The 21,593-nt window shown below is 41.2% G+C and overlaps 1 protein-coding gene across 3 annotated transcripts in view; it reads left to right on the top strand.

The window, feature by feature from the left end:
* The window catches only part of LOC5569422 (serine/threonine-protein phosphatase 4 regulatory subunit 1), a 674,626-nt gene that overhangs the window by 348,245 nt on the left and 304,788 nt on the right, over positions 1-21,593 (top strand). Inside the window, exon 1 of one of the 3 annotated variants that reach the window (XM_021841887.1) lies at positions 17,255-17,567. The exons of the other annotated variants lie outside the window; for them this stretch is intronic. The gene's annotated coding sequence lies outside the window, so the exon portion shown is untranslated. Of the gene's footprint in view, positions 1-17,254; positions 17,568-21,593 lie in introns of those variants that run through there. 3 annotated transcript variants of the gene reach the window in all.

The following is a 21,593-nucleotide window of genomic DNA, read 5'->3' as shown; positions in this document are numbered from 1 at the left end:
TATGCGCGTTTAACGAATAGTGATTGGACATAAGCCGACACATGACACGAATGAAACCACGGCTCATGCCCAACCCCTTAAACCATGGTTTTTTCGACACCTGTGGAAATATGGAGTGCACTCATCTACCCATTGCTCCGTCTCTCCATTTCTGTTGCCAGCTGATCAAGGTCTCCCGTCGGGCCAATGCGAAAAAATCATTTGACGCTCGTAAACATCGCCTTCTTTAGCGCCTACCTTAGCCAGAGAGTCCGCTTTCTCATTGCCCGGAATGAAGCAATGAGAGGGGACCCAAGTGTAAGAGCGATTTGACTAAGCACTCAATGCTTGACCATTCAGGAAGTACACTGAGTGCTTCATCGGTTTCGTTGACCGAACAGCCTCTAGAGAACTTAGACTGACGGAAGAAATGAAGAAGTACTCGGGTGGAAGAAAACTCTAAGGTGTAATGTATAGCTGCTAGCTTAGCAACTTATACAGAACATGGCTTATGAAGCATGAATGAGGCGCTTTGAAAAACGTTGTAAACACCGAAACCAGTGATATCATCATTTTTTGCCCCTTAAGTGAAGAAGAATCTTTGACAAAAGGTCGAAAGGACAGAAGGTCGAAGAACAAAAAAGAAGGGACAAAAGGTCGAAAATCTATTTTCAAAGAAGGAAAAATTTTCCACCATACAAACCATTTTCGACCTTTTGTCTTTCGACCTTTTGTCCTTACGACGTTTCGTCTTTCGACCTTTTGTCCATAAACCTACGATGGATATCTCGCTTCATGGACAAAACAAATACTACAGAGGAACAGTCGAAGTCTAAGATGTTGTCACTATTGGTGTTAACCAAAGCTGGGCTGACCTCCAACGTCATATACACACTCATGAAACGAGTTTGAGGATTATGTTCAAGCAGCTTTTCGAAGTTTTCAATAACCAATGGATTGAAAACCTCACAACGGATAAGGAACCTGAGTGTTAACTCCGTGAAACGAGTTGTTATGGGTTGTACTCCTGCAAGTACCTCTAAACTCATTGCGTGAAGGTCTCCATACCTATCTATATAAAAGCAAGTGAATGCAAGCCTAGAAATTATAGCTTATTGTGGTATTTGATTGTTGTTGACATTCTTTTTTCATTTGATCAGAAATTATCTCGAAGGAAATCTATCATCGAAGCGAAATCAAAATTTGGACTAAAAATCATCAATAAAAGTTGTATGTGTAGACCTTGAAACAGGTCTGCTTTAACAATCTATTAAAGATCTTGATAAGAATCCTCAGACTCTAAAGAGAATTACAAGTAGCTTCCCACGAAGTTGCCAACAAGCTCTTTAATTTCTACAAATATGAATCTACCAGAGATTCCATTTACACCTTCAGATCAAGGTTTTTGACAACTTTTTCTCCAGAACTGCACTTGGGAATCCATCAATGTCTCGCCAAGAATCTCCCCAAGATCTTGATTTAGAAATACGCGGAAAACCTTGTAAGACATGTGCTTAAAAGCTCGGAAGCATTTCGTACTTCTAGGGCCGCATCCGGCCCTTCACCTCATTTTGTGCGGCCCGCGGAAGGTTCGAAGATTCTTCTCATATTTGGCCCGTTGACTATCATACCAACCCAGTTAGAACTTACCCAGACTAACGGTTTTAGTCTCAACATTCAATAAATTAACCCTGAACAAAGCCCATTGCCAAAAAACTAAGTTTTCAATCATAATTGCACTGGGCGAATACTCTCACAGAATCCTGGAAACAATTTTACCAACACCTGAGCGTGATTCACACAGAATCCTAGGCAGGATTATGGAAACGACAGGCTTTTCATAAAACCATGAACCAGATTTTTGAAAAATTCCTAACACTAATTTTCTAAAAGTTATCAAAGTTATGTTAAATTTTTACAAAATCTTGAGCAAATTTATAATAGAATTCTGAGCTAGTTTCTTTTTAAATACTGGTTAGCATTCTCAAAGATTCTAAAGTAGTATTTTGAAATGATTATAGACAAGATAAGGGTTTTGACATATACCAACTCATTCTAATAATACTCTGACAGCATTTGGAGCATGATTTTTATAAAATCTCTGGCCTTTTTCCCACAGAGTGCAAAATTTCTTGGATAGATTCTTCAAAATATTCTGGTCTCTGGACTAGAATATTACATAATTTTGAAAAGGACTCTCACACTATTCTCCAGAATCCTTATCAGCTATTATCTGTTTTTCGATTTCCACAAATGAAAATTGTTTCATTCACTGTTTTTTTGTCAGATTCCATAAACTTCATTTACTAACTTCTGTCAGACGTCATGCATTCAAAAATGTGGGCCACAGTCATATCTGTACATTCAATAATATGGCCCGCCATACAAAATTATTTCTGCGATTTGGCCCGGGGTTGAAAAAGGTTGGTTCTAGGGTAAGGGTAGTTTTCAAAAACTTGACTAGCACGGCTTTTAACTTGAGCTTGAGCTTAAGCTTGATTGGCCGCCCGTGGTTGCTACTCCAGTATCGCCAGATCAGCTGCACTTACACAAGGAACCAACCGAATGACTGCTAGGGACTAACAGGCATCCTCAGTGTATAAGTGCTGGTGATCTTCTATTTTTTAGGCAACAATGGTGCCTGCCACGTCAGAATGCAGACCAATGAGGGTAAGGGGAAGGAGTTGATGATGCATTCACTGGCTCCCACGGTAGACCGTATATACCACTGCATCTATGCCAGTTCATGCGGGAAGGGTGAAGGTGTGAGGTATTTTTTATAGCAGAGAGGCTTGCTGGTTTGGTTAGCAGATTGCCTCTGTATCAGGCGTAAGGAAAGGCGCTAAAGGCGCTATAGTGATGGAAGAATGGAAGCGTAGGGAAACGGTTTTTTTGTCCGTCTCGGGTTCTAGCAAATGCTATGAACTGTGATAGATCAACTGTGATATATTAAGAGTGGTAGATAGAAGCAAGTGAAAGATACAACTACAAAGTACGAGGAAAGGGACGGGCCTGGTATTGAACCCATGACCTTCTGCATATGAAGCAGAAGCGATAGCCATTGGACCACCAACCCCGTCTCTTGACTAGCACGGCTTTTAACATAGGAAAAGTGTGAGGAGGAAAAGAAAGTATGAACATTCTCCCGATTTGCGTGACGTAATAAATGGAACATTTTCTAAGGTAAAGGACCCTGAAAGAAATTTTTGCGAGATTTTGCCAAAAAAAGCACCGAAAATAGTGCGAGAGATATCTTCAATCTCTTATCCTCTGATCAGCAGTGCTCAAATAAAAGGAAAATAATCATTGACACAGAAAGCTCTGTCCCTGCCAGGACGTAGCGCCAGGAAGAAGGAAGTATACGCTTCATCAATGATAGTGCCTCAGAACTGTCCATAAACAAACTAAACAACCTTTCGATAATGAAAACATATTCCAAATACTGATCTCTAGCGAGAAAAATCAGATGTGCATTTTGTTTTTATAATCTGCTAGTTTAGACATATCATGCTATGTAAGCTTCGACAGGGATCTCAATGAAATTCTCAGTAAGACTCCCAATGAAATACTTGTCACGATTTAAAATCAATAATCGTCAAAATTCCATATGGAATGCTCGTTTAGGATTCCAAACCGAATTGTCGTCAGAATTCTCAACTTAATGCTTGTCAGGATTCCCCACATAATCCTTATCACGATTGATGATTCATATTAACCTTGTCGGATTTGATTTCTCGTGAGGGTTCTCAATGGGTATATGGACAAAAGGTCGAAAAGCCAAAAGGTCGAAAGGACAAAAGGTCGAACATGATTTGCTAGGGAAAGTTTTCCTTCTTTTGAAAAAAAAAAATCGACCTTTTGTCCCTTCTTTTTTGTTGTTCGCCCTTTTGTCCTATCGACCTTTTGTCTTCCGTCCTTTTGTCATAGATTTTTCTCAATGTAATCCTCGAAAGAACTCACGGTGGAATCCTTGTCAGGATTCAATTCACTTCTTCGACAGGATTCTCAATGGATCCCCGTAAAGATTCCCAACGCAATACTCGTAAGGAATTCCAATAGAATTCCTAAATCCTAATGGATTTCCCGTCAAGATTCCCCTCAGGATTCCCATAGGAATGCTCGTCAAGGTAGAAAGTAGTATGCTCATTAAGAATACCAATGTAATACCAAATGATCTCGACAAGGTTCTCAATTTATTTTTCGATAGTTCTCTCGATAAAATACTTACCAAGATTTTCAATACAATACTATTAGGACTATTAATGGGATAAACGTCAGGATCCCCAATGGAATGTTCGTCATCAATTCGAAAAGATCTTCGTTAGGATTTTGAATAAAGTCCTTGCTACGATTCTTAACGTAAATATTGTCAGAATATTAAATGTTATTCTCGTCAGACGTAATTCTTATCATGATCCTCAATAGTCGGATTATCAGAAAAATCTTCGTCAGGATTCTCAATGGAAAGCTGATCAGGGTTTCCAATCCAATTCACGTCAGGATTCCCAATGGAACGATTGTCAAGATTACTAGTGAAATGCTCGTTAAGATTCCCAGTGTAATCCTCGACAGTAATATAATCCTCATTGGGATTCCTAATATAAATCTCGTCAAGATTCTCTATAGAATACTCGTTAGGATTCCCAATTGTTTCCTAATGAACGATCTTCATGATTCCCAATGGAATGCTCGTTAAGGATCCTTGTCAGAATTCTCAATTGAATGTTTTTGAGGATATCCCGCATAATCCTTATCACGATTAATTTATTCCTCGTCAGGATTATCGATGCAATCCTTGTCATGATTCAAAATATCCTCATCGGATTTGAATGCTCGGGAGGATTCTCAATGTAATCATCGTCTGGATTTCCAATGCAATCCTGGACAGACCTCCCTGAAAAACCCTTGTCAGGATTTTCAATGGAATCCTCGTAAAGATTCCCAACGTAGACGAGTATTACGTTCCCGATGGAATTCTTGTCAGGAATCCTAGCACAATTCCTCGTCAGAATTCTTAATAGAAGGCTCGTCAAGGTTAACAGTAGTCTGCTAATTAGGAATATCAATGTAACCAAATGATATGGACAAGATTCCCGATGGATTTTTTGATAGGACCCTCAATAAAGCACTTGTCAAGATTTTAAATAGAATAATCATCAGGATTATGAATGGAGAATACACGTCAGGATCTCCAATGGAATGTTCGTCAACAATTCTATAGAAACTTCGTTAGGATTTTGAATACATTCCTTGTTAGGATCCTCAACGTAAACATTATCAGGATAATTAATGTAATTCTTGTCAGGATTCCCAATGTAATAAGGATCCTCGATAGCCGGATTATCAGAAGAATCCTCGTCAGAATTCTAAATAGATTGCTGGTTAGGGTTTCCAATCCAATTCAGGTCAAGATTCCTAGTGAAATGTTTGTTGGGATTCTCAATGTAATCTTGGACAATATTCCAAATAAAATTCTCATCAGGATTCCCAATAGAAATCTCGTTAAGATTCCCAATAGAATACTCGTTAGGATTCCCAATTGAATTCTTGTTGGAATTCGCAATGGAGTGCACATTGGGGTTCCCAGTGGAATTTTTGTCATGATTCCTGCAATGGAATTCAGAACACCTAACGATAGAATACACGTCAATATTTCCATTGGATTACTACACAGGATTATTAATGGAATACTTTTCCAGAATTCTCAAAAGAATTCTCGTCAGGGCTCCCAATACAATCGTTAGGACCTTTAATGGAATCCTCGTCAAGATTTCGGGGTTTACAATAGAATGCTCGTTGGGATTCTTAAAGTAATTCTCGACAGGATCTTCAATGAAATTCTGGACAGAACTCTCAACGTACGTAAGGATTCTAAGCAGACGCAAGATTTTCAACGGAATCCTCATCAGAACTTCATAAGCATTCGCAGTTGAATCCGTGTCAGGATTAAAATCGAATTCTTGGTCAGGATTACAAGCGGAATCCTCGTCAGGATTCTCAGTAAAATGTACAACAGGTTATCCCACAGAATTGTCGTCACGATTCTAAATTACTGCCTTACCAGTGTTCTCAATGGATTGCTCATTAGAATTTACTATAGAACTTTCGAAAGGATCCTCAAAAAAATCTCGTCAGGATTCCTAACAGAAACCTCGTCCGGATTCTCAATGTAATACGCGTTAGGATTCCCAATGGAAGGCTCTTTAGGGTTTCCAGTAGAACGCTCGATTCTAAATGGAATCCTCGTCAGGATTCCTAGCGTAAATCTCATCACGATTTCCAATAGAATCCTCGTCAGGATCCCCAATGGACAAATTATCACCAGAAACCTCTTTAGGGTCTCAATAATAACATGCTGGTTTGGATTCCCAATATAATCCACGCCTGATATTCTAATGAGCTCCTTATCAGTTTGTACAGCACTATGCTCATTAAGATTCTAAATGTGAGTATTCTTCGACGGTATTCCCATTGGAATCCTCTACAGAACTCTCATCGGAATCCTCGTCATAATGCGCAAGATTCTCATTAGAATTTTATTCAGGATTCCCAAATGAATTCTAGACAGGATTCTCAATGACATACTTATTGGGTTTTAAGTGGAGTTTTTGTTAGGTTTCCCTCTAGTTCTTCTAACGGAAAACTTGTCAAGATGTCCAAAAAAATTACCCAAATGATTCCATTGAAATTTCCCAATATAATCAATATTCGTCAAAAAACATAAAGGGATACTCGTCACCTACGAATACGAACCTTCCCATCACCTGATTTATTCAACAATCGCAATACAATGAACCAATTCCGCGCCATAATGTTCCCTTCAAGAAAGTTATAATAACCGAAGCATGGCACCGACTTCCATTCAGCAGCAGCAGCAGTGTCATTCCCTCTGTGTATTATTAAGAACAAACCGCCTTCGTTCAGCAAAAAGTTAAGACTCCTTTCTACGCGCTTTTCTATGACATAATTAAAACAACTGAATAGCGCCCCATTAGGTCGTGAAAAGCGAGCGCGAGCGAGCGGTACCAGTCTCGTCACCGTTTTCGTCGACGTCTTCGTCCTTGTCGCAATCGGTACCCGACCAGATGGGATGGAACAAAATTATAACGGAATGTGGTTCTTTGATGGGTTTTTTTCGATATCACTAGTTGTTATGAAACAACAAAATTGTTACAGAATGTGCTTCTGTAACAAATGTTGTGATAAATTAGATATAAAAAATTAGTTGGAACAAACCCATCTTGAGAACAAAACTATTTCAACTTTTGTTATTTTCAACTGCTAATGATATTAACGTGTTATATGACTCTCGTCGGGAATACGAGCCAAATGAAGAGGTCGCCTTAAGGACAATTAAAAACTTTCCCAGCTCCCCTCAATCGAAAGGCGGCAAAAGAGCACCGTGAGTAGCTGCACGTGAACTTTCAACATCTCGTATTGCCGCCTGCTGCCGCCGTGTAGGTTTGCGAAGGTAATGATGGGGAAAAAGAAGCTCCGAATGCTTCGCTTTTTTTTTGTCGGGTGTCCTCGATACATAGAGTGCGAAGGTACGTGTACACACGTGGGGCCACCCTTACCCACTTGTCCCTGGTTGGCAAGGTGAGCTGGAGGGTGGCATCACAGATAAGTATAGATGTTTCAAAAGCTTTGGTTGCAAATGATGAAAAAAATCGCTAAATTTACCAAAATTTGCATAGAAACTTCCTTGGGTATTTTCATTCGAATTGAAAAGATTCAAATGATTACCCGTCGGAAGAAAATTAGAATATTGTGGAGCATGATTATAATGTACCTGATGGGTATGATTATTAAGCAAGCGATCGTTAACTGGAAAATTAGAACCGTTGAAGAATCTTCTTTGTGAATTCCGGCTACGAAAAGCGTCACCGTTCATCTGCCTGGTACGAGCCTCAACGATTCGTTTGCGCCAAGGGCAATCCAAAAAGTTAGACTTATCGTTGCCCCCGCAATTTGCGCATACACATTTTTTGGTATCTTTCTTCACAGAACAAACGTCCTTAGCGTGAGAAGAACCTCCGCAAATCATGCATTAGACATCCATGTGGTAATGTTTGGTACCATGACTCCCTTTTTGACACCAACGGTATTGAGTGGGATTCTGAAAATTTTCTCCAGGTTTCTGAAAATGTTCCCATGTCGCACGGATATCGACCATATGTTTTGCTTTTTCTAAAGCTTAAATATTATTTAGATCATTTTTTGTTAAAGTGAACTAAATAATATTCTTGAGAAAGCCCTTCCGACAAATGCCAGATTGGGTTCTCTTTTTCATTATGATTACTTGGACTGGGGCAAAACGAAGTAAATCATTTATTCCATTTTTGATCTCTTCAGGTGACTTACAGTCACTTGAGAGACCTTTCAAGACGACTTTGAACAAACGTTCAGTTTTGTCGTCATAAGTAAAAAAGTGTGCTTCTTTTCTTCAAGATGTTTGAGAAGAAGTTCACGATCTATAAGAGTTTCCGACAACGTAAGAGTTTCCAAAACGTTGATTCCCCTGATGGAGTTCAAGATCTCCTGCCTAAATCCTCCAAATTCGGAACAACTGACCACGATAGGCGGCACTCTTTGTTTCCTCACTTGAATCGAGGACCCTGGGCTAGATTTGCTTCGGAATTTCCACGAAAAGTTAAAGGTCCACTTGTCTGCGTTCTACTTTAGGTTTTTCGCACACACGTACGAGGGGGGTTTCCCCCTGGCACAGGCTCCAACCCCGACAGAGATGATAATTTTTCCGGAACATGCGCATTTATGACTTTTTCTCTCCTGTCAGGCAGCCTTCGTCGTCTGCCCGTCTACCCGCGCGTTTCCAGTCTAGTGTACCCTGGTACACGAGAGACAAACTCTGGGAATATGAATCTTGAAAGTGATTTCGAGAGGAGTCGACGAGGTACCCGCACCTCTCGATGGAACCCTCCAACTGTGTGTGCACCACTAGCACTACGCTCCACTACTACGAGCTGAAGATTGTTTTAATAGAGTCTCGAGTACTTTAATTTGAAAAGTTTCGAGTCAAGCTTCATTGAACTGGATGGGGGGTATTTTTTTTTCTTGTGCTACCAAAAGGGTTTTGCCAATTTTGCCTCCGATGGTTCGTCGAATGGGTTCGATATTACTTCGGTTCGTTTCGGTTGTGGCCTAGTTGCCCATTTAATAAATGCCACTTGTGGAAGGTAATATGGGGTGATTACGGGGAAAAGTTTTCCGTTCTGGATGGAGATCACAACTTGAAACGGTGGCGGTCCTTTTTTCTCAGTGATAATGGTTGGTGATGGGTTTGATTCGGTTTTGGTACAGCTAATTTAAAACATTTTGATAGGATCGAAATAGACTGGATATTTTGTATTCCACTGAGCAGCCTGAAGAAGATTTTCCTGACAAGAGCAAAATTTTAAACGGATTTTTTTCAGAATCTGAGAAGGATTCTACCCAGAATCCTGGAAGGATTCCGCTCAGAATCCGAAAAGGATTCCGTGCAGAATCCAGGAGGAATTCCTCTCAGAATCCAAAAAGGATTCCTCTGAAAATTAAGGAAGGATTCGTCTCAGAATACAGGAAGGATTCTTCTTAAAATCCGGGAATCAGAAATCCTGAAAGGATTCCTCTCAGAATCCAGGAAGAATTCTCCTCAGAATCCGGGAAGGATTACTCTCCGAATTCTGGAAAGAGTTCTTCTCAGAATCCGGCAAGGATTTCTCTCAGAATCATAAAAAAAATCCTCTCAGAATTCTGGAAGGATTCTTCCTAGAATCCTGAAAGGATTCTTCCTAGAATCCTGAAAGGATTCCTCTCAGAAATCTGGAAAGATTTTTCTCAGAATCGTGGAAGGTTTCCTCTCAAAGTCCTGGAAGGATTTCTCTAAAACTTTTGGAAGTATTCCTCTCAAAATCAGGAGAGGGTTCCTCCCAGACTCCTGGTAGATTTTCAGAATCCTGGAAGAATTACTCTCACAGTCCTGGAAGGATTCCTCTCGAAATCTTGAAAGGATTTCTCTCAGAATCCTCGAAAGATTCCTCTCAGAATCCTCGAAAAATTCCTCTTAGAATCCTCGGAGGATTCCTCGAAGCATCCTCGAAGGATTCTTCTCAGAATCCTGAAACGATTCCTCTCAGAGTTCCTCTAAGAATTCGAAAAGGATTCCTCTCAGAATCCGGGAAGGATTTCTCTCGGAATCCTGGAAAGATTTCTCGTGAAATCCAGGAAACATTCCTCTCATATTCCTGGAAGGAATTCTCTCGGAATCCTGGAAATATTTCTCCTGACCAGGATTCCTCTCAGGATCCTGGAAGAATTCCACTCAGAATCCTGGAAGGATTCCTCTCAGAATCCGGGAAGGATTCCTCACAGAATCCGGAAAGGATTCGCCTCAAAATGCTGGGAGGATTCCTCTCATAATCCTGAAAAATGCAACTCAGAATCCTGGAAGGATTCCTATCAGAATCCTGAAAGGATTCCTCTGAGAATCCTGGAAAGAGTTACTCTTAGAGCTCCTCTCAGACTTCGGAAAGAATTCCTTTCAGAATCCGGAAAGGTTTTCTCTCGGAATCCTGGAAAGATTTCTCTCGGAATCCTGGAAGGATACCTCTTCAATTCCTGGAAACAATTCTCCTGGAACCTGGAACCTTGGAAAGATTTCTCCTGGAAGGATTCCTCTCAAAATTCGTTAAGTATTCCTCTCAGAATCCTGGAAGCATTCCTTTCAGAATCCTGAGTGGACTCCTCTCAGAATCCCGGTAGGATTCTTCTCAGAAACCTGCAAAGATTTCTCTCGGAATCCTGGAAGCATTCCTCTTAAATTCCTGGAAACAATTCTCTCGGAACCTTGGAAAGATTTTTCCTGGAAAGATTCCTCTCAGAATCCTGGAAGCATTCCTTTCAGAATCCTGGAAGGACTCCTCTCAGAATCGTGGTAGGATTCCTCTCAGAATCCTGACAAGGTTCCTCTCAAAATCCCGGAAGGATTCCTCTCAGAATTCGGAAAGGATTCCTCTCAGAATATGGGAAGGATTCCTCTCAGAATCCTGACAAGGATTCCTCTCAGAATCCTGAAAAGGTTCCTCTCAGAATATTGACAAGGATTTCTCTCAGAATATTGACAAGGATTTCTCTCAGAATCCTGAAAGGATTCCCCTCAGAATCCTGAAAGGATTCCTTCCAGCTTTCAGAATCCTGACAAGGATTCCTCTCAGAATCCTGACAGGATTGCTCTCAGAATCCTGACAAGGATTCCTCTCATAATCCTGACAAGGATTCCTCTCAGAATCCTGACAAGGATTCCTCTCAGAATCCTGACAAGGATTCCTCTCAGAATCCTGACAAGGATTCCTCTCAGAATCCTTACAAGGATTCCTCTCAGAATCCTGACAAGGATTCCTCTCAGAATCCTGACAAGGATTCCTCTCAGAATCCTGACAAGGATTCCTCTCAGAATCCTGACAAGGATTCCTCTCAGAATCCTGACAAGGATTTCTCTCAGAATCCTGTCAAAGATTCATTTCAGAATCCTGACAAAGATTCCTCTAAGAATCCTGACCAGGATTGCTCTCAGAATTATGACAAGGATACTTCTCAGAATCCTGACAAGGATACCTCTCATAATCCTGACAAGGATTCCTCTCAAAATCCTGACAAGGATTTTTCTCAGAATCTTGACAAGGATTCCTCTCAGAATGCTGACAAGGATTCCTCTCAGAATCCTGACAAGGATTCCTCTCAGAATCCTGACAAGGATTCCTCACAGAATCCTGGAAAGATTCCTCTCAGAATCCTGGAAAGATTCCTCTCAGAATCCTGGAAGGATTCTTCTCAGAATCCTGGAAGGAATTCTCTCAGAATCCTGGAAGGATTCCTCTCAGAATCCTGCAAGGATTCCTCTCAGAATCCTGCAAGGATTCCTCTCAGAATCCTGCAAGGATTCCCTCAGAATCCTGCAAGGATTCCTCTCAGAATCCTGCAAGGATTCCTCTCAGAATCCTGCAAGGATTCCTCTCAGAATCCTGCAAGGATTCCTCTCAGAATCCTGCAAGGATTCCTCTCAGAATCCTGCAAGGATTCCTCTCAGAATCCTGCAAGGATTCCTCTCAGAATCCTGCAAGGATTCCTCTCAGAATCCTGCAAGGATTCCTCTCAGAATCCTGCAAGGATTCCTCTCAGAATCCTGCAAGGATTCCTCTCAGAATCCTGCAAGGATTCCTCTCAGAATCCTGCAAGGATTCCTCTCAGAATCCTGCAAGGATTCCTCTCAGAATCCTGCAAGGGTTCCTCTCAGAATCCTGGAAGGTTTGCTCTAAGAATCCTGAAAGGATTGCTCTCAGAATCCTGAAAAGATTCCTCTAAGAAACCTGACAAGGATAACTCTAAGAATCCTAAAAGGATTCCTCTCAAAATCCTGACCAGGATTCCTCTCAAAATCCTGACAAGGATTCCTTTCAAAATCCTGACAAGGATTCCTCTCAAAATCCTGACAGGATTGCTTTCAGAATCCTGACAAGGATTCCTCTCAGAATCCTGGAAGGATTCCTCTCATAATTCGTTAAGTATTCCTCTCAGAATCCTGGAAGGATTCCTCTCAGAATCCTGGAAAGATTCCTCTCAGAATCCTGGAAGGATTCCTCTCAGAATCCTGAAAAGATTCCTCTAAGAAACCTGACAAGGATTACTCTAACAATCCTAAAAGGATTCCTCTCAAAATCCTGACAAAGATTCTTCTTTGAATCCTGACCAGGATTACTCTCAGAATCCTGACAAGGATTCTTCTCAGAATCCTGGAAGGATTCCTCTCAGAATCCTGGAAGGATTCCTCTCAGAATCCTGCAAGGATTCCTCTCAGAATCCTGGAAGGTTTGCTCTCAGAATCCTGAAAGGATTGCTCTCAGAATCCTGAAAAGATTCCTCTAAGAAACCTGACAAGGATTACTCTAAGAATCCTAAAAGGATTCCTCTCAAATTCCTGACAAGGATTCCTCTCAAAATCCTGACAAGGATTCCTCTCAAAATCCTGACAAGGATTCCTCTCAAAATCCTGACAGGATTCCTCTCAAAATCCTGACAGGATTGCTTTCAGAATCCTGACAAGGATTCCTCTCAGAATCCTGGAAGGATTCCTCTCATAATTCGTTAAGTATACCTCTCAGAATCCTGGAAGGATTCCTCTCAGAATCCTGGAAAGATTCCTCTCAGAATCCTGGAAGGATTCCTCTCAGAATCCTGGAAGGATTCCTCTCAGAATCCTGGAAGGATTGCTCTCAGAATCCTGGAAGGTTTGCTCTCAGAATCCTGAAAGGATTGCTCTCAGAATCCTGAAAAGATTCCTCTAAGAAACCTGACAAGGATTACTCTAAGAATCCTAAAAGGATTCCTCTCAAATTCCTGACAAGGATTCCTCTCAAAATCCTGACAAGGATTCCTCTCAAAATCCTGACAAGGATTCCTCTCAAAATCCTGACAGGATTCCTCTCAAAATCCTGACAGGATTGCTTTCAGAATCCTGACAAGGATTCCTCTCAGAATCCTGGAAGGATTCCTCTCATAATTCGTTAAGTATACCTCTCAGAATCCTGGAAGGATTCCTCTCAGAATCCTGGAAAGATTCCTCTCAGAATCCTGGAAGGATTCCTCTCAGAATCCTGAAAAGATTCCTCTAAGAAACCTGACAAGGATTACTCTAACAATCCTAAAAGGATTCCTCTCAAAATCCTGACAAAGATTCTTCTTTGAATCCTGACCAGGATTACTCTCAGAATCCTGACAAGGATTCTTCTCAGAATCCTGGAAGGATTCCTCTCAGAATCCTGGAAGGATTCCTCTCAGAATCCTGCAAGGATTCCTCTCAGAATCCTGCAAGGATCCCTCTCAGAATCCTGCAAGGATTCCTCTCAGAATCCTGGAAGGTTTGCTCTCAGAATCCTGAAAGGATTGCTCTCAGAATCCTGAAAAGATTCCTCTAAGAAACCTGACAAGGATTACTCTAAGAATCCTAAAAGGATTCCTCTCAAATTCCTGACAAGGATTCCTCTCAAAATCCTGACAAGGATTCCTCTCAAAATCCTGACAAGGATTCCTCTCAAAATCCTGACAGGATTCCTCTCAAAATCCTGACAGGATTGCTTTCAGAATCCTGACAAGGATTCCTCTCAGAATCCTGGAAGGATTCCTCTCATAATTCGTTAAGTATACCTCTCAGAATCCTGGAAGGATTCCTCTCAGAATCCTGGAAAGATTCCTCTCAGAATCCTGGAAGGATTCCTCTCAGAATCCTGGAAGGATTCCTCTCAGAATCCTGGAAGGATTGCTCTCAGAATCCTGGAAGGTTTGCTCTCAGAATCCTGAAAGGATTGCTCTCAGAATCCTGAAAAGATTCCTCTAAGAAACCTGACAAGGATTACTCTAAGAATCCTAAAAGGATTCCTCTCAAATTCCTGACAAGGATTCCTCTCAAAATCCTGACAAGGATTCCTCTCAAAATCCTGACAAGGATTCCTCTCAAAATCCTGACAGGATTCCTCTCAAAATCCTGACAGGATTGCTTTCAGAATCCTGACAAGGATTCCTCTCAGAATCCTGGAAGGATTCCTCTCATAATTCGTTAAGTATACCTCTCAGAATCCTGGAAGGATTCCTCTCAGAATCCTGGAAAGATTCCTCTCAGAATCCTGGAAGGATTCCTCTCAGAATCCTGGAAGGATTCCTCTCAGAATCCTGGAAGGATTGCTCTCAGAATCCTGGAAGGTTTGCTCTCAGAATCCTGAAAGGATTGCTCTCAGAATCCTGAAAAGATTCCTCTAAGAAACCTGACAAGGATTACTCTAAGAATCCTAAAAGGATTCCTCTCAAATTCCTGACAAGGATTCCTCTCAAAATCCTGACAAGGATTCCTCTCAAAATCCTGACAGGATTCCTCTCAAAATCCTGACAGGATTCCTCTCAAAATCCTGACAGGATTGCTTTCAGAATCCTGACAAGGATTCCTCTCAGAATCCTGGAAAGATTCCTCTCAGAATCCTGGAAGGATTCCTCTCAGAATCCTGAAAAGATTCCTCTCAGAATCCTGAAAAGATTCCTCTAAGAAACCTGACAAGGATTACTCTAAGAATCCTAAAAGGATTCCTCTTAAAAATCCTGACAAAGATTCTTCTTATAATCCTGACCAGGATTACTCTCAGAATCCTGACAAGGATTTCTCTCAGAATCCTGGAAGGATTCCTCTCAGAATCCTGGAAGGATTTCTCATAGAATCCTGAAAGGATTCCTCCCAGAATCCTGGATGGATTCCTCTCAGAATCCTGAAAAGATTCCTCCTAGAATCCTGGACGAATTCCTCTCAGAATCCTGAAAAGATTCATCTCAGAATCCTGACAAGGATTCATCTAAGAATCCTGACAGGGATTCCTCTCAGAATCCTGATTGCTCCTATAATCCTGAAAGGATTCCTCGCAGAATCCTGGAAAGATTCATCTCAGAATCCTGGAAGGATTCCTCTCAGAATCCTGGAAGGATTTCTCATAGAATCCTGAAAGGATTCCTCCCAGAATCCTGGATGGATTCCTCCCAGAATCCTGAAAAGATTCCTCCTAGAATCCTGGACGAATTCCTCTCAGAATCCTGAAAAGATTCATCTCAGAATCCTGACAAGGATTCATCTAAGAATCCTGACAAGGATTCCTCTCAGAATCCTGATTGCTCCTATAATCCTGAAAGGATTCCTCTCAGAATCCTGGAAAGATTCATCTCAGAATCCTGGAAGGATTCCTCTCAGAATCCTGAAAAGATTCCTCTAAGAAACCTGACAAGGATTACTCTAAGAATCCTAAAAGGATTCCTCTCAAAATCCTGACAAAGATTCTTCTTAGAATCCTGACAAGGATTCCTCTCAGAATCCTGATTGCTCCTATAATCCTGAAAGGATTCCTCGCAGAATCCTGGAAAGATTCCTCTCAGAAATCTTACAAGGATTACTCTAAGAATCCTAAAAGGATTCCTCTCAAAATCCTGACAAAGATTCCTCTCAGAATCCTGACCAGGATTACTCTCAGAATCCTGACAAGGATTCCTCTTAAAATCCTGATAAGGATTTTTCTCAAAATCCTGATAAGGATTTTTCTCAGAATCCTGACAAGGATTCCTCTCAGAATCCTGACAAGGATTCCTCTCAGAATCCTGATTGCTCCTATAATCCTGAAAGGATTCCTCGCAGAATCCTGGAAAGATTCCTCTCAGAAATCTGACAAGGATTACTCTAAGAATCCTAAAAGGATTCCTCTCAAAATCCTGACAAAGATTCCTCTCAGAATCCTGACCAGGATTACTCTCAGAATCCTGACAAGGATTCCTCTTAAAATCCTGATAAGGATTTTTCTCAAAATCCTGATAAGGATTTTTCTTAGAATCCTGACAAGGATTGCTCTCAGAATCCTGAAGGGATTTTTCTCAGAATCCTCAGAGTCCTGAAAGAAATCCTGTTATCAGGATTCTGAAAAAAAATCTGTCAAGGATTTCGAACGGAAATTCTAACTAGGATTCCCTACGGAAAACCGGGCAAGGATTTCCAACGGAAATCTTGACAAGGATACTCACCAGAAATCCAGACAAGGAGTTCCAGTGGCTATCCTGATATGAATTCAAATCGGAAATCCTGACAAGGGTTCCCAACGAAAAATTCTGATAAGGATTTTTAACGATAAACCCTGAAAAAGAACCCCAACCGAAATCCTGAAAAGAGAAATCCTTAAAAGGATGCCCTACAAAAATGTTGACAAGGACTTCCAATGGACCTCTGGTAAGGAGCTGATCTTCAAAATGAGTCTTCCATCCTAAAAAGTTAGATATATTAGGATTCCATTTTCAACAAATTTTCAATATTTTTTTTTTTTCGTTCGAACTTAAGGAGTAGTTTCATTTGAAAGCTCTTGTCTCAGCATACTTCTCGCTCTATATAAAGCTCACACAAATATTTTCTCAGAGATATTCTCACTTCATCCTTCTCTCTAAACATAGTCAGTCTATTCTGTTCTCCACTCGCCATTTCGCCAAACATAACAAAAATTATCCTCAAACCACCCCCTGAAAGCAGCCCACCTCAATGGGGAGCGTCGTCCCAGTCGTTCGATGGTTGGAAAAGCTCGTTTCTCTGCGTGTGCGTTTCCACACACACACCATTACAAATTTGCGACGGCGACGGCGGTGGCGGCGTTTTCCTCTGCTCGTCGAAGACGGTCGTAAAACTGTCAGGATTCTGTTGTCTATACCGACCATTTTCCGGGCGTTCGGTTCGGTGCGATTCCCAGCTCTTTTTTTCGGGAAAAGAAAATCGCCAAATTCTGAATGGTAATAATAGTTTGTGGTTTTTCGGTGCGGTTTTGAAATGTGAAAGTTTAGTGTTGACTGGGTTGCACCGAAGATTGTGAATATCCTGCGCGTGAAGAAGCAATATGTGTGATAGAAGCCACTGCCAACTTTCCTGGGTTCCATTTGTGTGTTGAAAATGTGTGATATTTTGACGAAGAAACTTCGTCGAGATCTGTGCCACTAGGAATTCATATCATTCGAATCATTTCTTAATCACTGGAGTAAGTTTCTCTACCTGAGTTTCGCCTTTCCCACTTGATTTGCCGATTTTGATTTGTTTTTGGTTGGCCCAACATTTCCGATTGTTCCCAGTCTCGGTCGCTCATTCGAAGCATTTCCAGAAAAGCTCCTTCCTAGCTTTTCCTTTGCATTCTGCGAGTCTGGCTGTGTTTGGGTGGGTACATTTTGGATGGTTCCATTCCGAAACAGTGTACATCCTGTGTGGGGGAGAGTTGGTGTGCGTTTTTGCTGCGATGGCTGCACCCAGTAATGGGAGTGCACTTGGCAGTGTTGCCAGTTTTACGTGGATGTTTGTTAACATCGATGTTAATCGAGGATTGCATTATAAAAGAACTTCATTGGGTCTAGGAAGGATTTCCCTAAGAGTCCTAAAATAAATCTTGGAAGAATTCTACTAAGAAGAGGATTTTGTTCAAACCTCAGAGTTCTACTTAAAATCCATGAAGAATTGTATTAATTGTTTTCACAGAATACCATCCATAACGCTGAAAGGATTCCACTCTGAATCTTAGAAGAATTTCATTTTAAACCCTGGAAGAATTCCGTTCTGAATCCTGGAAGGATTCCACTCTGAACCCTGTTTTTTTATTGTACGCTGAATCCCGGCAGAACTTCTTTTAAACCCTTAAAGAAAGGACTCTACTCTGAATCCTAAACGATTCCTCTCTGAATTCTGGAAGGATTCCACCCTGAATACTGAAAGGATTCTATTTTCGATCCTGGAAGATTCCACTCTGAATACTGGAAGCATGCCCACTCTGAATCCCAGAAGGATTCCACTCTAAATCCTGATGAATTCCCACTCTAAATCCTGGAAGGATTCTGCTCTGAATTCCTCGTTGAATCCTTGAAGTATTCCATTCTGAATCCAGGAAAGATTCCAATCTAAATTCTGGAAGGGTTCTATCCGAATTCTGGAAAGGATTCCACTCTGAATCCTAAAAGGATTTCTCTCTGATTCCTGGAAGTATCTACTCTGAATCCTGAAAGGATTTCGCTCTAAATCCTGGATAGATTCCAATTTCTAAATTCTGGGATGATTCAACTCTGAATCCTTGTAGGATTCCACTCTGAATCCTGGAAAGTTTCCATTGCATTTTGGAAGGACTCTACTCTGAATCTTGAAAGAGTTGCAGTTTGAATTCTGGTAAGATGACATTCAGATCTGAATTCTGAGAGGATTCTATCAAAAATCTTCAAGGAAATATATCGTGAATCCTGAGAGGATTCCATCTAGATCCTGGGAAGATTTTACTGAGAATCTTCAGAATTCTTCCGAGAATTCTGAGAGGATTCTTCCGAGAATCCTGAGACGATTCTTCCGAGAATCCTGAGAGGATTCTTCCGAGAATCCTGAGAGAATTCTTCCGGGAATCCTGAGAGGATACATCCGAGTAACCTGAGACGATTCTTCCGAGAATATTGAGAGGATTTTTTTCGAGAATCCTGAGAGGATTCTTCCAAGAATCCTGAGAGGATTTTTCTGTGAATTTTGAGAGGATTCTTCTGAGAATCCTGAGAGGACTCTTCTGAGAATTCTTAGAGGATACTTCTGAGAATCCTGAAAGGATTCTTTTGAAAATCCTGAGAGGATTCCTCCGAGAATCCTGAGAGGATTCTTCTGAGAATCCTGAGAGGATTCTTCCGAGTATGATGAGAGGATTATTCCGAGAATCCTGAGAGAATTCTTTTAACAATTCTGAGAGGTTTTTTTGATAATCCTTTACGGATTCTACCGAGAATCCTGATAGGATTCTTCTGAGAAATCTGAGAGGATTCTTCTGAGAATTCTGAAAGGATTTTTCTGAGAATCCTGAGAGGATTCTTCCGAGAATCCTGAGAGGATTCTTCCGAGAACCCTGGGAAGCTTTTTCTGAGAATCCTTAGAGTACTCTACTGAGAATCCTGAGAGGGTTCTTCTGAGAATCCTGAGAGGATTCTTTTGAGAATCCTGAGAGGATTTTTCTGAGAAACCTGAGAGGATTCTTCCAAGAATTCTGAGAGCATTCTTCCGAGAATCCTGAGAAGATTCTTCCAAAAGTTCTGAGAGGATTTTTCCGAGAATCCTGAGAGGATTCTTCCGAGAATTCTGGGAGGATTCTTCCGAGAATCCTGAGACGATTCTTCCGAGAATCCTGAGACGATTCTTCCGAGAATCCTGAGAGGATTCTTCCGAAAATCCTGATAGGATTCTTCCGAAAATCCTGATAGGATTCTTCCGTGAATCCAGAGAGGATTCTTCCGTGAATCCTGAGAGGATTCTTCCGAGAATCCTGAGAGGATTCTTCTGAGAGTCCTGAGAGGATTCTTCTGAGAATCCTGAGAGGATTTTTCTAAGAAACCTGAGAGGATTTTTCTGAGAATCCTGAGAGGATTCTTCCAAGAATTCTGAGAGCATTCTTCCGAGAATCCTGAGAGGATTCTTCCAAAAGTTCTGAGAGGATTTTTCCGAGAATCCTGAGAGGATTCTTCCCAGAATTCTGGGAGGATTCTTCCGAGAATCCTGAGACGATTCTTCCGAGAATCCTGAGAGGATTCTTCCGAAAATCCTGAGAGGATTCTTCCGAGAAATCTGAGAGGATTCTTCTGAGAATTCTGAAAGGATTTTTCTAAGAAACCTGAGAGGATTTTTCTGAGAATCCTGAGAGGATTCTTCCAAGAATTCTGAGAGCATTCTTCCGGAGAATCCTGAGAGGATCCTGAGAGGATTCTTCCGAGAATCCTGAGACGATTCTTCCGAGAATCCTGAGAGGATTTTTTTCGAGTATCCTGAGAGGATTCTTCCAAGAATCCTGAGAGGATTTTTCTGTGAATTTTGAGAGGATTCTTCTGAGAATCCTGAGAGGACTCTTCTGAGAATTCTTAGAGGATTCTTCTGAGAATCCTGAAAGGATTCTTTTGAAAATCCTGAGAGGATTCCTCCGAGAATCCTGAGAGGATTCTTCCAAGGATCCTGAGAGGATTCTTCTGAGAATCCTGAGAGGATTCTTCTGAGAATCCTGAGAGGATTCTTCTGAGAAATCTGAGAGGATTCTTCTGAGAATTCTGAAAGGATTTTTCTGAGAATCCTGAGAGGATTCTTCCGAGAATCCTGAGAGGATTCTTCCGAGAACCCTGGGAAGCTTTTTCTGAGAATCCTTAGAGTACTCTACTGAGAATCCTGAGAGGGTTCTTCTGAGAATCCTGAGAGGATTCTTTTGAGAATCCTGAGAGGATTTTTCTGAGAAACCTGAGAGGATTCTTCCAAGAATTCTGAGAGCATTCTTCCGAGAATCCTGAGAAGATTCTTCCAAAAGTTCTGAGAGGATTTTTCCGAGAATCCTGAGAGGATTCTTCCGAGAATTCTGGGAGGATTCTTCCGAGAATCCTGAGACGATTCTTCCGAGAATCCTGAGACGATTCTTCCGAGAATCCTGAGAGGATTCTTCCGAAAATCCTGATAGGATTCTTCCGAAAATCCTGATAGGATTCTTCCGTGAATCCAGAGAGGATTCTTCCGTGAATCCTGAGAGGATTCTTCCGAGAATCCTGAGAGGATTCTTCTGAGAGTCCTGAGAGGATTCTTCTGAGAATCCTGAGAGGATTTTTCTAAGAAACCTGAGAGGATTTTTCTGAGAATCCTGAGAGGATTCTTCCAAGAATTCTGAGAGCATTCTTCCGAGAATCCTGAGAGGATTCTTCCAAAAGTTCTGAGAGGATTTTTCCGAGAATCCTGAGAGGATTCTTCCCAGAATTCTGGGAGGATTCTTCCGAGAATCCTGAGACGATTCTTCCGAGAATCCTGAGAGGATTCTTCCGAAAATCCTGAGAGGATTCTTCCGAGAAATCTGAGAGGATTCTTCTGAGAATTCTGAAAGGATTTTTCTAAGAAACCTGAGAGGATTTTTCTGAGAATCCTGAGAGGATTCTTCCAAGAATTCTGAGAGCATTCTTCCGGAGAATCCTGAGAGGATCCTGAGAGGATTCTTCCGAGAATCCTGAGACGATTCTTCCGAGAATCCTGAGAG

Source organism: Aedes aegypti, chromosome 2, assembly GCF_002204515.2.
Source record: "Aedes aegypti strain LVP_AGWG chromosome 2, AaegL5.0 Primary Assembly, whole genome shotgun sequence".
Taxonomy (NCBI): domain Eukaryota; kingdom Metazoa; phylum Arthropoda; class Insecta; order Diptera; family Culicidae; genus Aedes; species Aedes aegypti.
This window is presented reverse-complemented; position numbering and strand designations above follow the sequence as displayed.